The sequence below is a fragment of the Urocitellus parryii genome, chromosome 10, assembly GCF_045843805.1.
Source record: "Urocitellus parryii isolate mUroPar1 chromosome 10, mUroPar1.hap1, whole genome shotgun sequence".
In the NCBI taxonomy this organism is placed as follows: domain Eukaryota; kingdom Metazoa; phylum Chordata; class Mammalia; order Rodentia; family Sciuridae; genus Urocitellus; species Urocitellus parryii.
The window spans coordinates 64,979,767-64,998,189 of record NC_135540.1 but is presented as its reverse complement, the minus strand read 5'-3'; the positions used below and the strand labels follow the sequence as shown (position 1 = coordinate 64,998,189).

Genomic DNA, 18,423 nt, shown 5'->3' with positions numbered 1-18,423 from the left:
AACAAGGTAGACAAATTAGCCCAGTAACATGACAGTGTTGGGAGGAAATGCAGCTCCACAGGGAGAAAGCAGAAGGAAAGCAAAAGAAGCCAAGAAGAAAGAAAAACTAGGAGGTGAACTCAGAGAAATGGTATGGGAAGATCTGGCCTTTCCCTCCTTCAAGGACACACAGATTCAAAGACACAAATCCCTTGTCAACAATCAAGAACTAGATTTTGTGAGAAGCACAAAACTTCACATTGAAGCTGGTAGCAAAATCTATAAAACCCTCACAACATAAGCCTTTTCCCAGCACAGCACCAGAGGAGCACTAAGAAAGTGCAGCACCAGCTTCTTCCTGGGGAGAAAAGGAAAGGTCTGAACTATATTTCCAATGTCCTGACTTTCCTTAGGGCTACCCAAGGGACTGGTTTAATTCTTGCTTTAATCTGAGCCATGACAGGAGGGGTCCCTGGGTGGGAGTCCCTGTGAACAAAAAGAGCAATATGAAGGATATCAAGGAATATTCCTGATAGCCCTTCCATGGCTCAGCAAAGAGTGCCTTGTTGAAACCCCCAAATCCCAGGTTCTTCATGGGGAGGGAATGAGATGGACTGTGTGTCCAACATTCCAAAATTCTCTAAGTAATGGCTTCTTCCCAAGGGATTGGTTCCTTCTCACCAATTTTGAAGCAAGTTAGAATCTGGCATGTTATAGGCATCTGGGAGAAACCGAGAACAAAGATGGCTGCTTGGACTAGCAAGTAAGCACAAGCCACAGCACCTCAACTTCAGTAGAGAAGAAAAGCAAAAACTTCCCAACTTCCAGTTTCTGGGAAGGAAAATGACTGAAGTATATGTACAAGTTTCCAACTTTTTCTGGGGTTGCCAGAGAGACTGGCTTCTGTCTTTTTTGTCTTTGAGCAAGGATGGGACCTTACACATTTTAGATACTTGTGAGCCACTGGAGGAAAGGGTGGCATTTTGGACTATAATGTAAGAACTTATTATAGCCTGTCTTTATTGTTCTAAAGTGGGTAAAGGAATCACGAAATCTCAGCTTTTCTCTGGAAGGAGAGAGCTGGGTCAAGTGTGCAATGTTCCAACATTTTCAGAGGCTGTCTAAGGGAACGACTTTTATCTCATCTGTCTTAGAACACTGATGGGACCCAGCATATTCTAAATGTAGGAAGGGCCACTGAGAATAAAGGCAAAGGTTGGACTACCACACAGTCACCTGCCAGAGCCCCTCTTTTGGCATAGCAAATCAATGAGAATACCAGAGCCTGGCTCATCTCTGGGAAGAAGAAAGAAGAAAGAAATATATGCCAAACATTCAGAACTGGCTTTGGTCTCAACATTTTCAGAGCATGGATGAGACCTGGTGTAATCTAGAGGTCTGTGTGCCTCTGAGAACTCATGGTGTGCTGCTGCCTCAGAAAACCATTGGTACTGACACAGATACCAGAAGCTACAGGAGAGAGAGAGAGAGAGAGAGAGAGAGAGAGAGAGAGAGAGAGAGAGAAGAAGAAGAAGAAGAAGAAGAAGAAGAAGAAGAAGAAGAAGAAGAAGAAGAAGAAGAAGGAGGAAAGAAAGAAAGAAAGAAAGAAAGAAAGAAAGAAAGAAAGAAAGAAAGAAAGAAAAAGAAAAGAAAGAAAGAAAGCCAAGCAACAATAAAATGAAACAGGCAAATCCTCTAACTGGGAATTTACACAAGTAAATCCAGCAAAAACACACACAAAGAATTTGAAAGTTCCCCAACAATGCTTCCTACTGAGGATCTTGTTCTATACAAATTTTGCTCACAAAGAGTGGAAAAGTAGTCATTTTTTTTTCTAATGTGGAGGTACTAACACTAAGAGATAAGGAAAAGGAACAAATAGGAAAACATGCCTCTCCGAAAGGAACAAGATGAAACTTCAAGACCCCAATTTTACTGACATGTAATATATGAATTAGCTGGCAAAGTACTCAAAATGAACGTGGGAGAAAAATGCATGAATAAACTTAAAATTTTAGCAAAGATACATATGAGCTAAGAGAAGTCTTGTCTCTAAAGAAAAAAGTAACTAAAATGAAAAATTCAACGGAGAAATCAGTATACATCAAAACATCATACTAGATCAAGCAGAAGAATCACTGAACTTGAAGACAGGTCATTTGATTTATCTTAGCCAGTCAATGGCATAAAAAGAAAACAAAAAGTGAAAAAAAAAAATGAAGAAAGCTTGGTGACTTATAGGACACTATTGAGAAGACCAATGTATACAATTATGAATGTCCAAGAAAAGACAGAGCCAAAATACTTACTCAAAGAAATAATGGGGAAAAACTTCTGAAATCTGAGGGAAAAAAAAAGGAAGATCTAGGAAATTTAGGAAATTCAAAAAATTCCAAATAAGATGAACCCAAAGAATTCCACAGTGAGAGACATTATAATTGAATTGTAAAATATCAGACACAAAGAGAACTGTGAGAGCAGCCAGGAAAAAGTGACAAATCACATTTAATGGAACTTGTCCAAGATAGTCAATGGATTTTTTCAGAGAAATGTTGCAAGCAAAACGGGAATGGAATATTTTCAAAATGTAGAAAGGTAAAACTGCCAATCAAGAATATAATACCTGGCCAGAGAAGTCTTGTCCTTTAAATTGAAGAGGATATAAAGATATTCCCAGACAAAGCTGAAGTAGTCTATTATTACAAGACTAGTCTTACAAGAAATGTTAAAGAGAATTCTTCAACTGAAACAAACCAAAGCTAAATAACACTATCAATGCATATATAAGTATAAAACTTGCTGTTAAATGTAAATGCATAGAAAAATACAGAATAATATAACACCGTAACAGAACTGTGGAAATTGGTTTTCAATTCTAGTACAAAAGACAAAAATTTTAAAACAATTATATAAAATATGTGCATTTTTATATAATGTAAAATGATGTAAATTGTGACATTAATAATATAAAGTCCATGGAGAGGATTAATAACATAGTTTTTATATGCAATTGAGGTTGTTGATGTAAACTGTAATAACTATACAATATCGTATGTAAGTCTGATTGTAATCACAATGAAGATATATAAAATAAAGAAATAAAGCATATCACTATAAACATCAATAAAATATAAAGAAAGAAAGTATAAAAGGAAAACAGGAACAAAAGATGTATAAGATAGGCAGCAAACCTTTAACAAAATGCTAGTAATGTATTTCTGTCATACAATTAACAATAAACATTTGGTATTTCTACTGAATTTCTGACACATAGCTCATATAACTCTTAAAATCTCCAGAGATCTAAGTGCCTTCTGTATGCTCAAGAGAAGACTGGAGACTGAGTGCCACCTCTAAGTACTTATTAAATGGGAGCTGTTGCCAGAAAAAACAAAGAATCATTAGAGGCATGGAAATTTCCACTGCATTCTTAAAATCCAGGAAGGCAAGAAAGGATGAAGGTTAAACTTAATCCAAGGGCTAATGGCTTACTCTATTTACCTATATCCAAAACATTCATAAAAATCACTAAACAAAAAGAGCATGCAAGCATCCATGTGTTAGGAGTGTGGTATGTTCCAAACCATGATGTCAAAGGTTTTGTGTTTAGAACTCTTATCCTATATACCTCATGTGGTTGCTTATTAGTAGTTTTTAAAATAAATTGGTGATAGCAAGTAAAGTGTCTTCCAGAGTTTGTGAGCTTTTGTAGCAAATAAGTGAACCCAACCTGGGGGTGCTGTGATGACTCTGTAGGCAACTCTGACAAAAGTATGCGTAACACAGAGACCTGATGCTTGCAAATGCCATCTTAAGAAAGGACAATCTTATAAGACTATTCCTTATGAGTGTGGAATATGGCATTAATTCAGGGTACTGAGTACCAAAATTGCTCTGAATTGTAGGACATACAACTGGTGTTCAAGAGTTGGAGAAATGGTGTTAGAAAAGGCAACATAAATTTGGCATCAGAAGGAAAAATACCACACAAGTTTGGTGGTAAAAATATTGTAAGCATAAATATTCACCTTCCTCATTAATTATTACTTTACCATGAATAAACTAAATTCCTCAACCAAAAGATACAGAGTGATTGAACAGAATAAAAATCAAGATCCACCTATGTGTTGTCTACAGGAGATTCAGGTTTACATATAAGGACAGATATGGACTGAGTTAAGTAATGCAACAAAATAGCCCATGCAAATTATAACCAAAATACAGCAGGGGTGGCTAAACATGTCAGACAAAATGAATTTTGAGTCAAAAACTGTCACAAGCCACAAAATTGGAACAATGTCAAAGGATAATAAAAGGATTAATTCACCAGGAAAATATCATAATTATAAAAATAAATGTACTAATATCAGAGACCTTAAATATATAAAACAAACACTGACAGAACTGAAGCAATTCAACAATAGTAGGATACTTCAATACCCAACTTCCAATAAAGGATAGAACATCTGCACAAAAAATCAATAAACAAACAGCATAATTGAACAACAATGTAGACCAAATAGAGAAATTCAAATGATTCTACTTAACAACAGAAGAATATATTCTTCTCAAGCACACATGAAATGCTCTCCAGGGTAGATCACATGCTAGATCACAAAACAAGTCATACAATTTAAGAAGACTGACGTCTTATAAATTTAAGAAGATTGACCTCTTATAAAAGTTCTTTTCTTATCACCATGGAACAAAACTGGAATCAATAGGTGAAGGAAGACTGGAAAATTCACAAATATGTAAAAATTAAACAGTATGTCTTTTTCTATTTGTTTGTTTTTTTGGTTTTTAAAATCCAGGGTACCATCTATCTTATAAGGCAAGCATTTTACCACTAAGCTACTTTTTTTTTTTTTTTTTTTTGAGACAGGGTCTTGCTAACTTTCCCAGGCTGGCCTTGATTTTCTGATCTTCCTGACCCAGCCTTCTGAGGATCTAGACTTAAAGCTTATACTGCCCTACTCCTGGCTGTAAACAACAATCTCTGGAACAATCCGGTGCATCAAAGAAGACATTTAGGGGAATTAGAAAACATCATGGGACAAATGAAAATGAGAACACTCTGTGCCAAAACTTATAGAATACAGCATAACAATATGTGCCTACTCTGAAATGAAGGAAGATCTGAAACAAACACCTAACTTTATACCTCAAAGATCTAGACAAACAAACAAAGCTTACCCACCATCATCAAAAAAAAAAAAAAAAAAAGGAAATCATAAACATGAGAAGAGAAATAAATGAAGTCGGGAAGAGAAAAATCAATGAAATTGAGCTAGATTTTTGAAAAAAAATTGAGAAAATTCATAAAATTTTAGCTACCCAAGAAAAAGACAGACTGAAATAAATAAAATCAGATACGAAAGGAAAAACATTACAACTGATGACATGCAAATAAAAAGAATCCTAGGAGACTGATAAAACCAAATAAATGCCAACAAATTGGAGAGCATAGAAGAAATGCATAAATTCCCACAAAAATATAACCTATAATATCAAGTAATGAAGAAAGAGACAATCTTAGTAGACCTGTAACTAGAATAGTAAAAATATTGAATTAGTATTTTAAATCTCCTACTAAAGAATATTTAAAGAATTTAAAAATGATATTTTAAAAATATTTAAAGAATTGAAGCCAATTATTCTCAAACTCTTCTAAAAACATACAAGAGAACATTTCTAAACTCATGCTGAAAGCAGCAAAATTAAAGATGACTGAAAAAGCAAAACAACAAAACAATACTTTTGATGAACATAGAAGCAAAAATCTATAACAAAATACCAGAGAACTAATTCAACAACACAATTTAAGGGATAACACATCATAACTAAGTGAGATTTATTCTTGGGAAACAAGGGTGTATCAATATATGAAAACCAATTAATATGATAAATAAACAAAACAAGGACTAAAAATCACTTAATTATCTTAATAGATGCAGAGAAGGCATTTGAGAAAATTCAACACCATTTCATGATAAAAACTCCAACAACTAAAAATAGAAGGATATTACCTCCACATAATAAAAATCATCTATGGAAAGCTAATATGTTCAATGGTAAAAAAACAAAAGTTTTCCCTTGAAGATCAAGAACAAATCAAGGGAGTCTTTCCCAGCCCCTGGGGGCAGTGCTGCAGATACCAGTCCTGGTCCTTTGGCAGCAGCACCAGGTTACTGTGTGTTTCTTGCACTTCTGCTTCCCAACCCCCTGGATGGTGCATCTAATCAGATATGGCTAGCTCCTGTTGAGAGGAAGGCACAGGCCAGGAGGAGGAGAGTTTTCTGTACTTCACCTTGGCAGCAACTTAATGAAGGAGATGAGTCACCTCAAAACCTCTCACCCACCTTTCTGCTTCATGGACCACCTGCAGAATTTTAAGCTTGACTTCAGTAATTTCCAAGGCAAAAGAAGTCAGAGGTGGCATGGAGGCAAGATGGGGTTAAAAGTGGAATGTATGTTGTAATAGAAATGAAAGTTTCAACTCAAGAAAGGAAAGAACCTGTTGAAGCTATCCGATGACAAATTAGGAACACACTTACTCATCCCCACTATATAAAAAGCTTATTTGCATAAGTGCAAAAGAAAATGGTTTGCCACTGGAACATCAAGAGAGACTAAAAGCAATAGAACCAGTGGGGCTCAGTGGCACATGCCTGTAATTCCCTTGGCTCCAGAGACTGAGAAAGGAGGATCATGAGTTCAAAGTCTGACTCAGCAAAAGCGAGGCACTAATCAACTCAGTAAGACCCTGTCTCTGAATTAAAAAAATACAAAACAGGTCTGGGGATGTGACTCGGTTATTGAGTACTCCTGAGTTTAATCCCTGGTACCCCTTCCAAAAAAAAAAAAAAAAAAAAAAAAAAGGCAATAGAATGACTACAAAGGAAAGGTCTCAGAAGAAATGAAAGACATTATCAAAAAGGGGGAACAAAAGCTCTTTAGAAGATAACAGAATATATTGAAGAATAAAGAATATTCTATGTACTAAATATAAAATATTTTTAACATTTAATAACAGGGATCTGTGATATCTCCATGTTTGGTCTGTTTACAACCATGTTCTGAAGGGGAACCTCACTTGAGTGATTCCATAATTTCAAACTATAAAAAGCAGCTGGGTGAAGAGTTAGATATTTAAAAGGGACTGTGCAGTCCTGGAGTGACAAGTGGATGTGGGTACTCCTGTGGACACTTAAAGCTGTTTTCTTGGGTTGATCTTAAATGACCTCTTGCTCTATGATAAGGATAAATTCGCAGTTTACTTGATGATGGTGCTGGTAAATTGCTTGGCTCTGTCTGGACTTTTTTAAAAAATTAGTTTAATAAGAGAAAGGGAACTACTGACACAATTTATAATAAAATTTTAAAAACTGGAAAAAAAAAAGAACAAAGATAGCATGCCCACTCTTACCATTTGTAGCCAACATAGTAATAAAAACTGTAGTCAGCAATTGGGCAAGATAAAGAAATAAAAGCATCCAAATTTAAAGAAAGAAGTAAAATTATCTCTTCTTCCAGATGACATCTTAGATATAAAAAATACTAAATATTTTTTTAAAAATTGGAATTAATGAAAAAAAAATAATGTGAATTTGCAAAATAAAAAAAATCAACACAAAAAAATCTGTTGTGTTTCTAAGGAAACTGTGACAAAATACCAGAGATAATCAATTCATAAGAAGGAATGATTTATTTTGGCTCACAGTTTCAAGGTTTCAGTCTGTGGTTGCTTGGCTCTGTTGCTTTGGGCCTGTAGTGAGAAACTCCATCATGATAGAAGCACATGACCAAGGAAGCCTGTTTACCTGAGGACAGCTGGAAGCAAAGACAGAGACAGAGGATGCTGGAGTCTCAATGCCCCCTTAATGTGCCCCCAATGACCTAGCTTAGTTTCAATAAGCGATACCTTCTAAAGTATGGCTTAACCACTGCCTCCCATTACCACCACAGGCTGGGGATCAAGCCTTCAACATATTGGCCCTTGGGGGACATTCAAGATCCAACCAATAGCATTCAAAAAAATTGAAGCCTTTTACCCTCAAAGGATCATGTGTTAGAAGCCTGGTTCTCAGCCTGTGGTACTACTGACTGGGGGTGCAACTTTTGGAAGGTGGGGCCTAGTAGAGGAAAGTTGAGTCACTGGGTATGTATCTTAGGTATATTAGGACCCTGGCCCCCTCTTTTCTAACTAGCTACAATGAGGCAAAGAGGCTTCCTCTGCCATACCATCCTGCAGGATATACTTTGCTTCCGCAGACCAAAGTAACAAGGTCCAGTGACCAGAGACTGACACTTGTGAAACTATGAGCCAAAATAAACCTTTCCTCCTTATAAATTGACTATCACACAGGTGTATTGTCACAGTAACAGAAAGTAGACAGAGAAATTAATAAAGTACTTTCATTTGCAGTAGCATCAAAAAGAATAAAATACTGAGCATGAATTTAACTAAAGAGGTTAAAAAAAACTTGGATTATATAGAAAACATCAAAACACAGATAAAAGAAATAAGACACAAATACATGTCATGTTCATGGATGATATAACAATACTGTTAAAATGGCAATATAATCCAAAGTAACATACAAACTTAATCCACTCTTTACCAAAATACCCATGGTATTTTTTATTGAAATAGAAAATAACCTTAAATTTCATATAGAATGACATAAAATCCTATATAGCCAAAGCAATCTTGAGAAGGAAGAAGAGAGCAGGAAGAATGATGTCTTTTTTTTTTTCCAAAATATATTATAAAGTTACAGAAATTGAAAAAGAATGGTATTGGATAAAGATAGAAACATAATAAAGACCAGAAATAAATCCACAAATATGCAGGCAACAGATGTCTTAGAGGAGTTCCCAGAATATACAAAAGGAAAAGGATAGTCCCTTCAACAAATGGTATGGGGAAAATTGTATATTCACAGGTAAAAGAACACAATTGTACTCTTTTGGGAAATAAGGATCTTAAAAGACTTCACTCCCATTTTTACTGTATCATTATTCACAAGAGCCAAAATGCATTAACAATTTAACATCCATTGATAGGTGAGTGGATATAAAACAGACACACACACACATAAACCTTTAAAAAGGAAATCCTGTCACATGCAGAAACATAGATGAACCAGGGGAACCATATGCTAACTGAAGTAAGACATTTGCAGAAGGACAAACATTGCATGATTCCACTTAGATCAGGTATCTAAAACAGTGAAACTCATAGAAGCATAGAATAAGATGGTAGTTACTAGGGCTTTTATACATGTTTGAAATGCATCCATTTCAAACATGTATAAAAATTATATCAAACATAAACAAAATTATGAATGATTTGTACTTTAGAAGAACTATATTTTAAAACTAAATCAATGAAACAAATTGCACCTCTTGTCTCTATTAAGTACACATTAGGAATTTCTTACCATGATAAGTATCTCTTGATTTGTGTTTCTTGGACAAATCAATGATATCCACTCCATTATAATAGAGATTTTTGAAAACACTTGTGGAAGCTTTTATGTGGCAACACGATTGATTTTCCATGTCCAGGAATCCCTCCAAAGCTGTTGTTCAAAATGAAAAAATAATATAAATAATACTAATTATTTTCTGATTATCTGCCCCAAATATTAATGATTTACAGATACAATAATTATCTTCAAATTTGATTTGCATATTATATTGCCATGGTAATTCCAAATGAAGTTTTAAGATGCAGATTGATCATTGTCTTCATTATAGAGAGACACAATCCCCTTATTACAAGTTCTAGTGATATGAAGCCTTCTCATTATTTTAGATGAGAATATTGTATCATTATGTCCATGGTGATCTGTATAATAGCTTATCAAAGTGTATCAACCCTAAAGAAAAGGGGAACAGTAAAACTCCATGTCCCTGAATGCCCTCTTTCTGTTCCCAAAAACCTTGCCAAGTTAAGGGAACACTGAGAACAAGCCTGGGCTGGAAAGTTCACAAATGTATTATCTTAAAGGACTTGGGCGTTCTCTTATGCACAATGGAAAACAGGGCTAGTTGGTGCTATCTGTAGAAAGCTAGTTTCTTACATGTACACCAGGACAGTTGCTCCTTAGGATGCTGGTCAGAGAAGCTAACTAATCAGTTAATGCTGAGGATGTCACTACTTCTGCAGTCTAAGATATAAAACCCCTCTGAGTAGGGACCTGCACAGGCTGAGGGCACCATGGAAAGTATATGTGTCAACAATCCAGCTGGCCACTACTGGACAAAGTGGTGAATGTAACAAAGTGGTGAACAAAGTAAGAATATAATTAGTCAAGTTCAAATGAAGTTCTTTAGCTTATTAGATAGCAATATAATAATGAAACCCTGATAATGAAGAATTTAAATGATTTCCCATTTTAGCAGTACATATTCCTATGTATGTCACTGGCGGCTTTAAAAATAACTAAGGCTTGCTTTGCAATTAGCCAACAAGGACATGTTTGTTCTGTACATGATTTTGCCAAGATTATTTTGGTCAAAAGGATTTTACCCTTATCCTCCCTGTTGCCACTATGGTTCTGCAAAGTTAAATGATTTAAGCATCAGAATCTACGGGAGCATTTGCTGCACAAAGATTGCTGAGCTGGGCACTGAGTTTCTGACTGAACAGATCTAAGGTAGAAGCTGAAAATTTGCATTTCAAACAAATTCCCTCCTGGTGTCCCTGTGCTAGCTGGTGATCATACTTTGAGATCCACAGCTTTAAACCGCCAAAATTATATTTCTTGGAAGATTCTCCTCAGGCAAAATGGAGAAGTGAAAATTTTATTGAGTAACTGAGACACAAAATAATGATTTTAAAACTCTTTCGTCCTAATGTGATGTCTAACACTATCCAGAACAGTTACCATATGTTAATCACCAAACTATCTAATAAGGTAAATCTAAAATATATGTTGATAAATATTTTTAAGCTTACTGACTGACCAAGTTAGTAGATAGACACGTGGCAAAGTGGGTGTAACAAAAGGACTTAATCACAAAGATCCCTGCAGCAGCCCTAGTAATTTAAAATCTTAAAGGATAATAAACTTAACCTCAATTTCAGGGGTTTAAAAATGACAGACAATGTACAACCGCTTGCAGCCCCTCTAGCGCCCCACCCACATCAGCGCCCCCATCCCCACCCCCACCGTGTGCCCAAGACTCACCTGGCTGGGGTTTTTCGCCACCATTTCCAGTGTTCAGCGCCTCTTTGGATTCCATGCCCCAGATCCCCCAGCCGAGAAGGCAGGCTCACCTCTACAGCAACAGCGATCTGCGGAGGCACCCTAGTTTCCCAGGAGACACTGCTGTGCAGAAGCAAGAAGCGGAAAGAAGGCAGAGGATGCCCCGGTCTTGGGGCCACTGGGCACCGCTGGCCTCCTCTGGGCACTGCTCCTGTGGCTCTAGGCTCTGCAGGCCACAGCATACCTCCTGCCTCCAGGAAGGAGCCGCGGCACTCTGCCAAGACCCCAGCCCCTCTGAGAAATTAAACTCTGAGCGGGATTCCCCCACTCAGGCCGCCCCGCCTCCTCGGCGCAGCGCAGGCGCCCATTGCCAGCGCCAACTCCTCACCTCCAGGATATGGCTCTTGCAGAGCTGAGGAGCAGAGGGGAAGGACTGGGCTGCTTCTCTTCCCCACTTGCTGCGGCCCAGCAGGGGTCCTCAATGTTCCACACTTGGCAGCCCCCTCAGATTCAGGTAAATAAAAGGGATTCTAGACTTTCATCTTTGTGCCTTCTAGCCAAACCTGACCCCTGGGGCCTGAGAGGCACCAGGTGCCTCTGTGACCAATGGCCTTTGTTCCTCACACTTTCTCTCCCAAAGCCTCTCAGGTGGGATGGCCTTCAGAGGACAGGAGCGCTGTGAAAATTAGGGTCCCAGAGCTGAGGAGGGGGCCGGTGCAACTTTGACCCAGTTAAGTGACTGGGGGGGGGGAAGCGGGGGAGCAGATGCAAAGGCCTTAAGGCAGAATCAACTTGGGGTATTCAAGGAACCACCAGAAGAGCACTAAGCTGGGGATAAGGTTAGTAGTTGTTACAGTTTGAATATGAGGTGTCCTCCAAAAGGTCAGATGCTGACACAGGAGGTGTGTGATTACACTTTGAGAGCTGTAGCCTAATCAGGGGATTATTGGGTGGCAACTGCAGGCACATCCTGTATGGTTGGAGGAGGTGGGTCACCAGGGGTGTGCTAGGGAGCTGTATGTTATGTCCCTGACTCCTTGTGCTGTCTGTTTCTGCATCACTATGAGATGAGTGGCTTTTCTCTGCCACATTCTTCTCCTATCATGTTCTGCCTCATCTCAGCCACCACAGACAGAACCTCTGAAACTAGGAACTAAAGTAAACTTTTCTTCCTCTACATTGTTCTCATCAGGTATTTGGGTCACAGTAACAAAAACACTTTAGTCAAGTGTAGAGAGGTCCTTGGCCTTGGAGACCAGTGCAAGGAATTTGCATTTGTTCTGCTGAGATAAGTAGTAGCTCCTAGAAAAGGGTAGCACTGAGAAGAGACATGGGGCTAGTCTGGGTTTGCAAGAAGCAGACACCAAGAGGGAATTAAATATGTAAGGGTTTATTAGGGGAACTGCTTTATTGAAATAAAATGGAGCTGGGCAAGATAAGATATGATTCCTAGTGGTCATTCAGTAAGCTTAAAAATATCTGTCAAATACATTTTAGATGGGTGGTCCCTGGTGGCCATGCAGTCTGAGGAAGATTCTACAAAGCCCCGGGGCATCTTTGAGCTGTCCAGGTGATTCTGTTTCCTCCAGAAATGGGCCTGTCTTAGTATCCTGCCTTTTTCAGACTCTGGCTAGGGCTGGCCCCTGGGACACATGGCCTCTTATAAATGCAGGTGGCTTTCAGATCCAGACAGCCACAGCCCTCAGTGCACTGGGCACCCAGGTTGCTGGTCCTCATGTTGCCCACCTGGCTGGCATGGTAGTTGTGCCCTTGGGCTGTTTCAAGATTAACTGAGAAGGTGAGCAAGAGGCATGATGATGACCACAGAAGGTTCCAGCTCCAGAACCCCACCCAGGGTTCCCAGATGGAACTCAGTGGGGGCCAGACAGAAGTATGTGCCTGCCAGGGAGTCAGGCACTCTCTGGCTCCATCCCTGCCACCCAGCCTCCTGACACCCAGCAAATCCCCTGTCTCCCTAAAGGAAGTCAGGACTGTATCCTGGCTTCTGGCTTTTGTGCCATTTTTATAGCATGGACTTGATTTAGGTGTTAGGGTCTTGCTAAGAATATGCCCCCACACTTGAAAGAACCTTTATTATTATTCTAATTTGTGAAGAACTGGTTGTTGTTTTTTTCTTTATTTCTTGCCCTTCTCCCCTTTCTTCTCTTCAGAGTCAGGCTAGAGCTAGGTCATTGTTGTTAATTTTAGATCTGAAACTATATCTGGCATCGACTGGTGTCCCCACACTTTCACTTCTTAAAACAGGAACGAAGGCCCCAGCTGGAGAACTTGGGAGACACAAGAAACTGTTCAGGGCAGTGTTGCAGTGGAAATCATTAAATATACCTAAGAAGCACCAGATTCAGAGAGAGTTTTTGTGTGGTTAAATTAAAAAATTCCCCTGTCCCTCACCATCTGAGGGCCAGGTCTACACCTACCATGGGTTAGAGAGTAGGAGGTAAGACCTGAATGTGTGAGTTCAAATCCCAGCTCTGCCACTTTCTAGCCTACATGGTTCTTCTCTGCCTCAGTTTCCTCATCTGTTAAATGGGTGATATGATCTATTTTGGCTGGTAGGGGATTAATGAAGGTAGCCTATGTAGTTTTCACTGGAGTGTCTGAGGCAGGCATTGCCTTCATATGTGTTAGCTGTTAGGACAGGTTGAGCTTTCCCATTCTGAAAATCTAAAATTAGAAAAATCCAACATGTTTTGGGTAACAACACAAGGCCCCAAATGGAAAATTTTATACCATAAAATTCTATTTCGTGCACAAAATTATTAAATATATGATATAAAATTGCCTTCAGTCTCTATGTTTAAGGCATATATAAAAATGAAAAAAAAATTATGATTAGACTTGAGTCTCATCCCTAGGATTTCTTATTATGTCTATGCAGATATTCCAAAATCTGGAAAAAAAATCCAAAATTTTAAGTGCTGCTAGTCCCAGGCATTTTGAATACAATTAATTTCTTTTTTATTTTTCTCAAATTCAAGACCATAAATCCTGTGGGATAGAATAAAGGGTTTGGGGCCAGACCTTGCTGGATTCTCCCCAGCCTTGTTTTCTGATCTCTTACTCACCTATTTTTTTTTTCCTTATTTAAAATGGGATCATAACTGCACTTACTTCAGGGATTTTTACAACACTTAATTAGTGGTGTATTCAGGTCAAAGTACATTAGATAGGAGCTGATCTTGCACATCAGTATTGTTTGCTGGGGCAACACTTTCCTGGAGATTACTCCACAGTTCCTGTGAGGACTGGCTGGTGCTGGTTTCAGTGGAGCACTTAGTAAATGCTAACAGGTAGCACTCCCTCAAATCCAGGTATGCTGGTGATGGCCCTGCCCAGTGCTTCCCCTTCTTCCCTTCTTGCTCACAGTGTGAGCATTCCCCACAGAACCCCTTATTGCTGGGTCAGTATCTTCTTTTCCCTTCAGTGGGTCTTGAGCATACAGTCCTGGGCTGTTGGGAAATTTCCTTTGGATTCCAGCTTCAGGGAGCCAGCCCAATTCCCAGCAAGGTCTGGCCCCAAACCCTTTATTCTACCCCACAGGATTTATGATCTTGAATTTGAGATAAAGAAAAAAGAAATTAATTGAGGTGGGAGTGGGGACATGCCTGGAGTTACTTGAGACATTTAAAAACCAATTTATAAAATGACTCAGTTAAAAATTGCTGCAGGCCAAGTGGGTACTTGCTGCTGCTCAGATTGTGTATGTTTTGAGCAAGAAGCAGGGAGACCATCAATTTCATTTTGACTGTCACGGTGTGTCAATTTTGAAGGATCACTAGTGTTACTGTGACCCCCTTGTTTGCAGTGAAGGGGATTCTTTGCTTCTCAGTCCTCAATGTGATGAGAAAATGGTGCTATTTGCTGGCATGCAAGAAGCCAGGGCAAGCACCCTAAGCATCACCACAATGCAGGAGTCAGAAGCTTTGCTGGTTTGAAAAGCTAGAGTTGCTGAAATATAAGTTTTGATTTATTTTGTTCACCCATCACGTTTGGCCTTTGTTTTTAATTTGAAGAAAATTTGAAATTGCTTTATCTTGCACTTTTAACATCTCCACCAAATTGGCAAAAGAAGGAGAAATGCTCCGTTTCCTTTTTAAATGTTAATGATGATGTTAATAAAGCCTTTCCTGACACATTTGAGGAGCTCCTCTATCTCCGGGGGCTTCTTAGGAATTGTGCAGTGATGGGTTTAGTTCTGAATGGATGAAGAGTTCCTGAGAGATAGCGTTTGTAATTAGAACCATTACTTGGTATCTGTGCCTTATTTGACCTGTGGTTCCACATACCTTGGATGTGCATGCACCATGACGGTTTCATAGGTATGAATGCACACTCAGGCCCAGTCACTTCGGTTGGTGGTACAGATTGTGAGAAAAAAAAAATGGAGGCATCATTAAGGAGGAGAAAGTGTTTGCCTTTAGTTCCTACATTACCCTATACAGGGGCTTTTGAGCTTTGGAAGCCTGTTCCCAGTACAGGAGAACAAGTCACCTGTTTGCAGCAGGAGACTTCGGTGCACAATGACAACACTGGAGTTCAAGAGGAAACCAGCAATGCTGCACCATAGGCTTCATACACCATGGTTGTTTGCCAATTTTAAACATAACTAGTTGCAGATGAAGACCTCCTTGAAATGCAGGCTTTTTGGGCTTGTTAAGAATTTTAAGCTTGAATGGAAGAGCCCTAGTGTTGTCCGTTTCCATGAAGGATGATGATTACTAGGCAACAGGTGATTATCAACCAAGGATGCCATGGTTATACTCTGCAAGGTGGTGTTCCAGTGGTAAACAGCTGTATCTCTTGTAAACAGGATCTACTGACAAAACTCTCTAGCCAACTTTGGAATCTGGCTTTATTATCCAACAAGTAAAAGCTGAGTTATAATTGGCAGACTTCTGGTACTGGCACTTGTTTACTTGTTTCTATAGAAACTGATTTGGAAGTCAGAGCTGCACAAAGGGAAAGGGTAAGTTTCTTTTAATTCCATATTTATAAACCCATATATTATTAACTGAGGCATGGTGTCATTTTCCACATAAAGATATACATTAGTGAAATAGATCTCAAATATGAAGTACATATTTCACTTGTGTGGAAACTGATATCAAGTCATTAAATATTAAAAAGGGTTTAAATATGGATTTTTTTTTCTTGTGACTCTGACTTCACATTTCTTCAAAGAATGAGCAATTTAATTCTCACTTTCAGTTATTTTTAATTTGGGAGGTCATAAAACTGATTTTTATCCTTTTAGATCTGATTTTATTCTACTTTTCTGATAAGTGAAAGTTGGTATAAAATATGTACATAGGACATTTTAAAAGTCTGCAAGAATTATTAAAAAAAAAACCTGCTACACAAGAGAAGGAAATGAGGATTTCAGGGCCTGAGTGAGGGGGGCCTGGCTCTTGAGATTGCAGGGAAGGGAGTCTAACGGTGACTATTCTGCTTTTTCTTAGGCAACTTCTATCTTGGTAGACCTACAAGCAGCCTACCCAGTAGATTGGCCCATGCTTTCTTGTTCTCAGCTCTTCAGGTGTCCATGCTGTTAAACACCTAAGCAGGTCTCAGTAATGGTGCTCTGTTTCATCACCTATAGTCTTTCTCAGCCCCCATGGTGGAAAGTCCTTGCGATACTTGCTACACTGACTTGAAGCTGGCATGTTTCCCTGTGGCTTCCAATGTGGGTGCCTGTCTTTCTGATTCCCTCATTTTACCCCAGATGTGCACTTCAGGCCTTGAGGACTATGTGAGGGGGACTTTCAGTTCTGATGTTGACATCATTAATTCCCAAGTAGGCCCCTGTGTGGATGATTCTAGATTCTTAGGCTACACTTGAATTAACATGACCCTGGACTTTGCAAACTTTTCTAAAAGTTCCCAGGTAGATTTTTAAAAAGATGGCAGTAATTTTGTACTAGAGAAAGACAAAATGCACCCAGGCCCTCTGAAAGTATTAGTATCTTAAGGATGGTGTAACAAAGCACCACAAACTGGATGGCATAAAACAACAGAAACAAATTTGCTAAGGCTGTCTTTGAACTTGGAATTCTCCTGTCTCAGCCTCCCCAACTGCTGGGAATACAAGTATGCACAACTGCACCCAGCCAGGAATGCAGATCTTTCAGTTGTAAATGCAACACTCAGTCTGAATGATGGCACAAGTGCCACCCTGAGCTGTGTAAGAACATCCAAGGTAAGAACACCAAGGCCATTTGGTGTTGTAAAACAGCTTTTTTTTTTTTTTTTTTTTCATGAGTACCATGTTTGCATTAAGGAAAAAAAATGCCTTTCTCAGTGTCATTGAAAGCTTTTTCAATATAGTTGGCTAAACCTTCCATGTACCACATTTATATCCTCTAGACCAATTTTTGGGATAAACTGTGAAGCTAAATGATCATACCAGTGAAAAACGGTCCCATCTATGCTTGAGACTGGGGATGTTTGCAGATTGACTTATTTCTTGTGTCCACCTCCGTGCATTCTTAGGTACCCAACAGTACATTTTTCCATCCAGCCTGGAGGAACCCAGACCCATAAGTTAGTCCCACATATCCACTGATTCCCTTTAGGGACTGGCCATCTAATTTCAGGTCCCAAGAACCAACTAGTCCCAAACCAGTCATAAGGCTATAAAATCACAATATGTTGACATCAGGATTTTGAGGTCTATCCTGACTTATAAATCAAACTAGGCCATGTATCCTAAGTGTGGTTATGTTTTTTGCAACAGATTGAGGTCGAACTTTCTCATAAGTAAAAAATAAAGTAAGACTCAAACAAAGAGCCTTCTCATGAGAGTGAGTCATCTCCCAGCAGAGAATAACTAATGAAATAGTGCTGTTTGTAAATGTACTGCTGTTCTATGGTTGCCTTGATAACTGGGGTCCACCTTCAGCACTCTTTACCAGTTGGGGTGTTCAGCTCCTTCATGTCAGGTGGTAGAGTTTTTCATCCTTGATGGTCCTCCCCAGAACTGTCATAGTGGCCATCATATTAAAGGGGGTAGTTATTTATAAGTCAGTCCTATGTTAATGTGATTTTTGGGGTCAGTGACTAATCAGAATTTACTTTTGTTCTCCTGAATTACCAAGAAAATTTCTCTTCAGGAATATTTTTAGGCACCTATGGTCATAAGAATGCATATGTGAATATAAAATTCTATTTTCAGAAGATCCCATTGTCTAACTTTACAGTGACCCCA

The 18,423-nt window shown here is 38.8% G+C and overlaps 1 pseudogene; it reads left to right on the top strand.

The window, feature by feature from the left end:
• The first annotated feature begins 6,227 nt into the window (after positions 1-6,227).
• Positions 6,228-6,946, top strand: LOC144257145 (gamma-glutamylcyclotransferase pseudogene; annotated as a pseudogene).
• Positions 6,947-18,423: the final 11,477 nt, after the last annotated feature.